This window comes from Rhinopithecus bieti, unplaced genomic scaffold, assembly GCF_001698545.2.
Source record: "Rhinopithecus bieti isolate Rb0 unplaced genomic scaffold, ASM169854v2 scaffold_61461, whole genome shotgun sequence".
Classification (NCBI taxonomy): domain Eukaryota; kingdom Metazoa; phylum Chordata; class Mammalia; order Primates; family Cercopithecidae; genus Rhinopithecus; species Rhinopithecus bieti.
The window spans coordinates 1,309,019-1,319,870 of record NW_016823852.1 but is presented as its reverse complement, the minus strand read 5'-3'; the positions used below and the strand labels follow the sequence as shown (position 1 = coordinate 1,319,870).

The window sequence follows — 10,852 nt, the reverse complement described above, 5'->3', positions numbered from 1 at the left end:
TTTTGAGACGGTGTTTCACTCTTGTTACCCAGGCTGGAGTGCAATGGCACGATCTCAGCTCACCACAACCTCTGCCTCCAAGGTCCAAGAAATTCTCCTGCCTCTGCCTTCCCAGTAGCTGGGATTACAGGCATGCACCACCAGGCCTGGCTGATTTTGTATTGTTAGTAGAGACAGGGGTTTCTCCATGTTGGTCTGGCTGGTCTCAAACTCCTGATCTCAGGTGATCCTCTGGCCTCGGCCTCCCAAAGTGCTGGGATTACAGGCGTGAGCCACTGTGCCCGGCCCAGTCTCTAGATTTTTAAGATAACCCCCACCTCTTGAAATATCAGATAGGGGCCGGAGAGCTTCCTCCCAGAGCATTGCCCACACACATAGTTTAAAGGAATGCATAGACAGGTAGGCATCCCTATTCTTTTAACTGTTAAGACATATAAGTTACATCAGGACACCCAGCTGTTCTTTCTTATTGGCTGATGACTGATCTTATGCTCCTACATTTCAAGCTGGGAACATATCCACCATCAATTTTTTAAAAGATAGTATTAAAAAACAGGGAAGTCATTCATTTTGTTATTTACAACTTTTTCAAGGTGTAACTGACAACAGCTACACAGATTAAAAAAGCACAATTTGATGCATTATCTGTATACCTGTGAAACCCTCAATATCAAGATAACAAACATATCCCCCTGCAAAAGTTTACTCAAGCTTGTCTATAATCCATCTCTTCCCTTCCCCCAACCACACACAATCACTGATCGGCTTTATACCACCATAGATTAGTTTGCAATTTTTAATGTGGTAATTTCCATTTTAACTTAGAACATCCTTTCCTTCCTTCCTTTCTTCCTTCCTTCCTTCCTTCCCTCCCTCCCTCCTTTCTTCCTTCTTTCCTTCCTTCCTTCTTTCTTTTTTACCTTCCTTCCCTCCTTTCCTTCTTCCTTCCTTCTTTCCCTCTTTCCTTCCTTCCTTCCCTCCTTTCTTCCTTCCTTCCTTCCTTCCTTCCTTTCTTCCTTCCTTCCTTCCTTCCTTCTTCCTTCCTTCCTTCCTTCCCTCCTTTCTTCCTTCCTTCTTTCCTTCCTTCCTTCCTTCCTTTCTTCCTTCCCTCCTTTCTTCCTTCTTTCCTTCCTTCCCTTCTTTCTTCCTTCCTTCTTTCCTTCCCTCCTTCCTTCCTTCCTTCCACTCCAGCCTGGGCAACAGAGCAAGACTCTGTCTCAAAATAAAATAAAATAAAAATTTAATAGTAATAATCTTTACATCTCATATCAAAAACTCGCTAAGAATTTAGGGAAGGAAGCTTCTTCTGTAAGTACTCTGGTAACTGGCAACAGCAATTTGCAAGCAATTTATGGCTCTGTATTTGCATGATGTTCACATGGGAAATAAGGTGTTGACTGTTGACATGCTTCTTGGCGAAGGCTGTTTGAACAACTCATTCTTTTTTAAGAAGTTCTCAGGAGGCTTTGGACCCCAAGGATGTGTCATGACCTGCCAAATGCCAACCAGATTTGTAACCAGGCTCCTATCAAGCTTAGCTTTCAAAATATGCATACTACACATAAACATACATATTTCTCCAGTGTTACCCTGTAGCAAAATGTCCCTTTGTGCTTCAGAGGAATAAGCAATCCTTCAGCAAAAGATCAGAACCCCAGTTGTGCAGAACCTTTTCTAACTTTGGACCTGTTAGGATAGTGGCAGCAGCAAGAAGTGTAATAATAGCTGTCAGGACTTACCAAGGGCCAGGCATTATGCTAACCTCTTTCATTTGCATTGTCTTGCTACATCCTAACAATCCTGGACGTTAGAAATTCACATTGTTCCCATTTTGCAAAAGTGGAAATGGAGGCTCTGCGAGGTTAGGTGACTTGCCTGAGGTCACTTGCTCTAAGTGGAGGAGGTAGGATTTGACACTGGATCTATTTGCTGAGATGATAACCTTTAAAGCTCTGCCTTTGATGGTCAGCAGGTATGTGGCAGATACTGTCAGTGCCCCACCCAGTACTCTTGCAGGATGTCTGCTTCCTTTTCCTAGGGATTGCCTTGGGCTTGGGGTTGCCCTGGGCTGACCAGAGCTGCCTCAGAGTTTCACCACCCACCAGCCATCCCACCGGCCTTGCACTTTCCTGTGGCCAGGACTGACAGCCAGTTCCCTTGCCTTTGGATGGGATAAGCCCTGGAGTGCAATTCCCGCTCCAGAGTTCCTCCCGGGATCAGAGCTCTCTGGAAATCACAATTTTAGTTATCTTCTTCCCCTGCCCTATCCTGCTTCCACTGCTGCTTCCCAGATTTTCTGGCAGAATACTTTCGCAATAATTTATTTGCACACGAATCCTTATCCCAGGCTCTGCTTCTAAGGAACAAACCTTAGACAAAGTTATTCAGGGAAAGGTAGGTTTACCAGGATGGAACAAAAGGAAGGATAGTCCTCCTGAAGGACCTTTCCCCTCTGGGGCAGTTCAGGGCCCCAGAAGCACTGTGGGTGGCATAGGGTTAGTTCACAGAGTGCAAGACAGTAGAACCATGACTGGTGTTGGGAGCAGACACGAGGTCTCCAATCTCAGCCTGTAGAGTAAACAGAGGCTGGCACTCGGCACTCATAGCACCTGCCTCATGAGATGTGATAAGTGTGATGGAAAAGCCTCTGGCATGGCACAGCCCTGGTACAACTCACTGACTGAATGATAGATGGAGCTGGGGATTTCAATAGAGGAAATAATGTTTCCTGCCCCTCACCCTCATCCCCAACTTTAAGAACTGAGCAGATTATATAAAATCATTACCCTAAATGCACCAGAGAACATAGTAGATACTGATTGACCGCTTTGCTCCTAACCTCTAAATTTGAGCTAATAGGCTTAAATCAGGGAAAGGCTGACATAATCTTTTGAATCCAAATAACCTAGAACCTTCTGCTCTGTTGAAAACGCAGAAGAGGTGGGTATGCTTCTGGGATTTCACTGGAAGGCCTCAGGAGTTGGATTTGAGATTCTTTGAGATCCTCATCACAGAGCCTATGTGGTCTTGAGGATAGAATAAAGCCAGAGCCTGTTCATACTCGCTCACCCAACCAACCCATCTCTACCGTCTCCACTAATTTCAAACCACTATCAGATAGAACCCTTCCTCTCCATCCTCACCCCAGCATTCCTGTGCATTCAAGCTTGATTCAATGCCATATCTACATCACAGCTAACGCTTCATTCCTTACTCCTCCACATATTCATTTAACAAACACTTACTGAATTACTGAATGTCTAGTATTTTGCCAATCACTACTGTAGACTCTGGGAAACCAGTGAGCAAGAGGTAGCCCACAGTCTAGTGAGGGAGCCATGTCCATGTTTGTGCTCCGTGCTCTCCTATTTTGCACATTCTATTCCCTCCACCTCTCAATACTTGTTCCCTTGAAGGCTGACCCACTATATTCACCCTGTAAGTCCCTGCTCGTATATCACCGCGTCCTTCTCAAAACTCTGACCTTCGCCAGGTGCGGTGGCTCACATCTGTAATCCCAGCACTTTGGGAGGCTGAAGCGGGCGAATCACAAGGTCAGGAGTTCACGACCAGCCTGGCCAACATGATGAAACCCCATCTCTACTAAAATACAAAAAATTAGCTGGGCATGGTGGCAGATGCCTGTAATCCCAGCTACTAGGGAGGCTGAGGCAGGAGAATCGCTTGAACCCGGGAGGCGGAGGTTGCAGTGAGCTGAGATTGCACCACTGCACTCTAGCCCAGGCAACAGTGCAAGAATCCATCTCAAAAAAAAAAAAACTTCTCTGACCTTCCCCCTGCTGGGTCAGGTACCCCTTCCCTTAATTTCTAGAGTCCCTTGTTCCTTCCCTCTCAGAGCTCCTGTTGCAGAACATTGCATGGGTATGTTTACAGAGGGTGAGTTCCTTGAGGACAGAGATTATGCCATTCACTCATTTAACCCTTCCTTCCTTCTTTGATGAGCCAGATACTGTGTTAGATGCATGGGGTTGAGCAGCAGTTAATTACAGACAAGCTCCCTGTCCCGCCTTCATGACACTCTCATTCCAATGGGAGTAGACATGTGCTAAGGAACTCATTTTAGGATTTCCGGACTTTAGCACGTGGAGAATAGTTCCTACGTGCATAAAATGTAGAATGAAGGCTTCTGGTGCTGCTTGTGTGCTCGTTTGGTGCGGACCTAGTACCTCTTTCGTGAAGCGGCAGCTGAGGAGACTCTGGCGCTGGCCATGGCCCACGAAAAGCCCAAGGAGGGAGTCAAGACTGAGAACAATGATCATATTAATTTGAAGGTGGCAGGGCAGGATGCTTCCCTGGTGCAGTTTAAGATTAAGAGGCGTACACCACTTAGTAAACTAGTGAAAGCCTATTGTGAACCACAGGGATTGTCAGAGAGGCAGATCAGATTCCGATTGGAGGGCAACCAATCAGTGAAACAGACACACCTGCACAGTTGGAAATGGCGGATGATGATACAATTGATGCGTTCCAACAGCAAGCGGGAGGTGCCTACTGAAAAGGGAAACTGCTTCTTTACTCCGGAACTCTGTTCTTTAAAAACCAAGATTACATTCTCAATTAGAAAACTGTAATTTGGTTCCACCACATCCTGACTACTATCTTTTTTTTTTTTTTTTTTTGAGACGGAGTCTCGCTCTGTCGCCCGGGCTGGAGTGCAGTGGCCAGATCTCAGCTCACTGCAAGCTCCGCCTCCCAGGTTCACGCCATTCTCCTGCCTCAGCCTCTGGAGTAGCTGGGACTACAGGCGCCCGCCACCACGCCTGGCTAATTTTTTGTATTCTTAGTAAAGACGGGGTTTTAGTGTGCTAGCCAGGATGGTCTTGATCTCCTGACCTCATGATCTGCCCGCCTTGGCCTCCCAAAGTGCTGGGATTACAGGCAAGAGCCACCGTGCCCGGCCCATTCTAACCACTTTCAAGTGCACGGGCCAGTGTCATTGAGCACAGTCACACTGTTGTACAAGCACCGTCCATCTCCAGAACTTTTTCATCCTCCCAGACCGAAACTCTGTCCCCATTAAACAACTCCCCATCTCCCACTCCCAGTCCCTGGCAGCCACCATTCCACTTCCTATGTCTGTGAATTTGCCGGCTCTGGGGACCTCAAGCCTCGTGTTTGTCTTTTTGTGACTGGCTGGTTTCAGCACAGGTCCTCCAGGTCCATCCGTGGTGTAGCAGGTGGAGACCTGTTGCAGGCACGTAAGCCAAGTCCCAGTCTTGGCTACGCCACTTGAGCCCTCTGAGCCTCAGACGCTGCTGTAGACTGGAAATAGTGACCCTTCACCACAAAAGAGACAAGAGGGGTCCACTTAGGTTCCTGGGAGGACAACAGGGTCCTTGGTGACTTATTCAGTGGCTGGTCCTAAGTACCTCCTGTGTGCCAGGCCCTGCTGTACCCCTGGGAATAGAGCCACGAAGAGGAGGGCCGCCATCCTCCCTCTCCACCTGCTTTCCTTCCACCCAGCAGCTCCCCAGCTCAGACACTCTGCTCACCTCACTGGTCTGCCAGGAAAGTCATCTCTTTCCTTTTATGCTGTTGAAAATGGGTTGGTCAATATCCCAGAGGTGTTCAGGGTGCTTCAGGTTGCATTTTGAGCTCCTCAGCTATGGATTGGGAAGAATAATTGTCTTCACTTTATCCTGAGTCGGCCCTTTGGTGGAGAAGTGCAGGAAAGGCTGTAGGAGGAGGTGGCCAGGGGCCTTCTGTCCAGGTATTTAGGAGTTATGAGCTCCTCTGGGCCCACCCCAGCTGACAACATCACACCTCCAGCCAAGCACACGTTTGACCCAAAGACTTGAGTTTGCCAGCAAAGCCAATCCAGGGTTTGGTTTGGAGTGGAAAGATGAACATGAAAGAAGCTGGAGTGGTAGGCAGAGAGGCCTAGAGAAGATCCGTCTGTCAGTCCGTTTTATTCCCCCGACCCCTCCCCACCAGCCACACCTGGGTTGAGGAGCACCAGCAGCCATGGACTGGCATGTGACAGGCTGGTCAGTGTGCTGGGAGCACAATTCTGGGCAGAGGATCTGATGCTGCAAAGAGTCTCAGTGTATCTTCACTGCCTCCTCCCCTGTCCCTGGCGGTCTGGGTATCCAGTGCAGCCCTGGTCTGGCCCGGCAACCTCTCTGATAGGGTCACGGCAGGATGCCTATCAGGGCGGGGTGGCACATGCCTGTAGTCCTAGCTACTTGGGAGGCTGAGACAGGATCATCGCTTGAACCCGGGAGGCAGAGGTTGCAGTGAGCCGAGATCGCGCCATTGCACTCCCGCCTGGGTGATAGAGCGAGACTCCATCTCAAAAAAAAAAAAAAAAAAAAGCAAAACAAAACAAAAACCCAGCCTGTGCAACACAGGGAGACCTCATCTCTAAAAAAAATTAGAAAATTGGCCGGGTGCGGTGGCTCACGCCTCTAATCCAGCACTTTGGGAGGCCGAGGTGGGCGGATCACAAGGTCTGGAGATCGAGACCATCCTGGATAACACAGAGAAACCCCATCTCTACTAAAAATACAAAAAAATTAGCTGGGCATGGTGGCAGGCACCTGTAGTCCCAGCTACTCAGGAGGCTGAGGCAGGAGAATGGCATGAACCTGGGAGGCGGAGCTTGCAGTGAGCCGAGGTCGTGCCTCTGCACTTCAGCCTGGGCAACAGAGCAAGACTCCGTCTCAAAACAACAAACAAACCAGCCTGGGCAACACAGGGAGACCCCATCTCTACAAAAGATTAAAAAAACTAGCTGGGCAGGGTGGCTCGTGCCTGTGGTCCCAGCTACTCAGGAGGCTGAGGTGGGAGGATCACTTGAACCTAAGGGGTCGAGGCTGCAGTGAACCCTGATCGCACCGCTGCGCTCCAACCTGGGTGACAGGAGGCAGAGATTGCAGTGAGCCGAAGTCACACCACTGCACTCCAGCCTGGGCAACAGAATGCAACTCCGTCTCAAAATAAATAAATAAAAATAAATACAGTGTGCAGTTCAGTGGCACCAACTACATTCATGGCAGCCTCACCACCGTCCATCTCCAGAACTTTCTCATCTCCCCAGACAAGCCCTGTACTCATTAGGCAGGCTCTCCCCACCCCCACCCACCATTCACTTATTCACTTACCTTTCTTTCTTTCTTCCTTTCTCTCTCTCTCTCTCTCCCTCTCTTTCTTTCTCTTTCTTTCTTTCTTTTTTCTTTTCTTCCTTCCTTCCTTCCTTCTTTCCGTCCTTCCTTTCTCTTTCTTTCTCTTTCTCTTTCTTTCCTTCCTTCCTTCTTTTCCTTTCTTTTCTTTTTCTTTCTTTCTTTTTTTTAGATAGGGCCTCATTCCGTCACCCAAACTGGAGTGCAGTGGCACTATCTTGGCTCACCACCACAGCCTCAGGTTCCCCAAGTAGCTGGGACTACAGGTGTGTACCACCACACCTTGCTAATTTTTAAATTTTCCTTTGTTTTAGAGTCAAAGTCTCACTCTGTTGCCCAGGCTGGGCTCGGGATGAGAGCCTCCTGGATTTGGGGTAGGGCCCTCAAAGACAGACGCACAGCAGGGAAGAGCAGACGAAGTGGAGGCAGAGGCTGGAGGGACGTAGCTGCAAGTCCAGGAGCACCCAGGGCCCGTGGAACCACAGAAACCGGAGCGAGGGAGCCAGCCCTGCCGACACCTTGATTCCAGACTTCATTGCAGAACTGAGAGAGAATAAATCCCTTTCATCCTGAGCCCCCAGTGTGTGGTGCTGTGGTGCAGCAGCCACAGGAAACACGTACTTTCCAGAATGACAGCTGGTGTCCGCAAGAACAGCAGGGATTCATCAGCGTTTGGAAGTGAGACAGGGTTGATGTGCAGTCCCGGAAAAGGAGACGGAGATTGATGTCTGGTGGCGGGAGCCTGTGTGTTCAGCAGCTTCTGGAAGGAATCGATAGATGGAAGCTGCTGCAGACGTTTCTGACAGCCTCTCCCTGAGGCCAGACTCCAGAGCTGGAACCCCGTAGAAGCCTTAGTCTCCTCACGTACTGCAGCAGCGACAGAGGTGGGGCAGTGTGAGATCTGAGCCGAGGCCCCGCGTGAAAGTCCCCTCTCAGTTTCCCCATCTGTGACATGGGTTGCACCTGCTCTGGCTGCTGCTCACGAGAGATGGTGAGCAGTGCTCTGTGCCGCATGGCCGTGACTGCTGAGGTTCTGTGAAGATGGGAACCACAGGGGCTGAAAATGATGGAGCCCCCAGACCACCAGGTTCAGCTCGCCCCCGCCTCCCCACCCCATCTTCTCTCTGAAGGCTGCACTTTTCCTTTTCAATATGACCTAAGCCCTTTGCAGTGATATCTCCATTTGCACATTTCCTTACTCAGGGTCTGGGTCTGCCCTGCAGAGCTGAGCTGAACAGCACAATCAGGACTTTCTGTTGGGACAATTGAATGCAACCCTCCCACCACCAGCTCTGCCCTCCTCCTGTTTCCACGGGTCTCGACGTTCCCTCTGCACAGGTCGGGGCCGTGGCTGGGAGTCAGCCTCTGCTGGAGGTGCCCGAATCCATGCCTCTTGCCCCCAGATCACCTTTCCCTTGGACGTTGCCCGAGGCGTGTGGTCCCAGTTGGCCAACGTGGAGCTGAGTTGGGAGGATGCGAGTGACCCTCTCCTCCCAAAGATCATTGCAAATCCTGGGGGACAGAGAGATCTGCTGAGAGAGAAAGAAAACAGTGGGAACAGTGCCCACAGCTATGCTTCCTCAGTAGACAGGTGGCAGGGCTGCTGGGGAGGGAAAAGGAAGCTGGCCGGGGTGGGGTGGGGAAAGTGGGGTCCTTAGAGGAGAACTCATCCTGGAGAAGTTCAACAATAGGAGAGGAGGGTGGGAGCATGGAGGTATCTCCCATATACCACCCTTGCCTCTGGGGGTAGAGGTGCCACCCCAAAGAGCAGGGCTTGTGGACTCAAAGAACACCAGAGAGGATTGGGGCGCCCCAGCCTGCATGCCCATCCCCAGCCTGCTGCAGCGTGTTCCTGGGGGGGTGCTGTGGGCCTAAGCCAAGTGGTGCCCGACATTCTTCTGGCCACAGACAAGGGTCCAAAGTGGGCTGGTAACCTTGGGAGGTGGAATCCAAGTGAAGCCTGGGGCATTATTGATGTCTGGGGGGACAAGCTTCTCCTGCTAGACAGTGGGGACCACAGATACAACATCTGGAACTGCTCTGGCCATTTCTGCTTCTACAGAGGGAGCCAGACTGACCTCCAGCCACACAGCCATCCAGATACTGGGAGGCAGAGCCAAGAAACCTGCAGGGACATGGAGACCCCAGTGTAGGGTCCGGAAGCTTAAGTGCAACCACAGCCTGCTCATCTGGGTGCCTACATGAGCCAACAGCCCTTATGTAGTTTAACCAGTTGAACCATCTAGGATTCCAGCAAGAAATAGGCTTCCCAGGCCGGGCGCGGTGGTTCACACCTATAATCCCAGCACTTTGGGAGGCTGAGGAGGTGGGATCACCTGAGGTCAGGAGTTTGAGACCAGCCTGGCCAACACGGTGAAACCCATCTCTACTAAAAATACAAAAATTAGCCAGGCATAATGATGGGTGCCTGTAATCCCAGCTACTCAGGAGGCTGAAACAGGAGAATCACTTGAATCTGGGAAGCGGAGGTTGCAGTGAGCCGAGATCGCCACCACTACACTCCAGCCTGGGTGACAGAGTGAAACTTTGTGTCAAAAAAAAAAGAAAGAAAAGAAAAGAAAAGAAAAAGAAATAGGACCCCCCAGAGGGACTGAAGGAGACTTGAATGAAAGGGCAAGATGGGTGAATAGGGATTTGGAAACAAGCCAAGGATGTTAGGGCACCTAGAGACTAGGAACAGAGAAGCCAAAGGGACAAGGGGCAGGGATGGCACCTGGCAGGGGCTGCCTGGTGGGAGCAACCAGGAGAGCAGTCAGGACAGATGCCCCTTCGGCTGGAAATGAGGAGACGGGAAGGGACTGAATACGCAGACTGCTCTCTCCTCCCACCCAGGCTTCCTCCTGGGCTTCCCTGTTAGGGATTGAATTGTGTGCCCCCAAAATTCATATGTTGAAGTCCTAATAACCCCAGTTAGGACCTTATTTGGAACTAGGGTCGTTGCAGATGTGATTAAAGTGGGGTCATACTAGAGGAGGGCAGGCCCCTAATCCAGCATGACTGGTGTCCTTATAAAAGGGGAAATGTGGGCCGGGTGCGGTGGCTCACATCTGTAATTCCAGCACTTTGGGAGGCCAAGGTGGGTGGATCACCTGAGGTCAGGAGTTCCGTCTAAAATAAATAAATAAATAAATAAATAAATAAATAAATAAAATTAGCCCAGCATGGTGGCACCTGTAATCCCAGCTACTTGGGAGACTGAGACAGGAGAATCGCTTGAACCCCGGGAGGTGGAGGTTGCAATGAGCCGAGATCATGCCATTGTACTCCAGCCTGGGCGACGGAGCTAGACTCTATCATAAACAAACAAACAAACAAATAAATCTGGGCCTGGTGCGGTGGCTCACGCCTGTAATCCCAGCATTTTGGGAGGCTGAGGCGGGCAGATCACAAGGTCAGGAGTTTGAGACCAGCCTGGTCAACATGGTGAAACCCCGTCTCTACTAAGAATATAAAAAATTAGCCAGGCATGGTGGCAGGTGCCTGTAATCCCAGCTACTCGGGAGGCTGAGGCAGGAGAATGGCTTGAACCTGGGAGGCAGAGGTTGCAGTGAGCCAAGATCGCACCATTGCATTCCAGCCCGGACAACAGTGCAAGACTCCATCTCAAAAATAAAATAAAATAAAATAAAATAAAATAAAATAAAATAAAATAAAATAAAATAAAGTAAACCTGGCTTAGTCCTAGAGTG

The 10,852-nt window shown here is 50.0% G+C and overlaps 1 pseudogene; it reads left to right on the top strand.

Annotated features, from left to right (window-relative positions):
* Window positions 1-4,229: 4,229 nt before the first annotated feature.
* On the top strand, window positions 4,230-4,516 carry LOC108521871 (small ubiquitin-related modifier 2 pseudogene; annotated as a pseudogene).
* The last annotated feature ends 6,336 nt before the right edge of the window (window positions 4,517-10,852 follow it).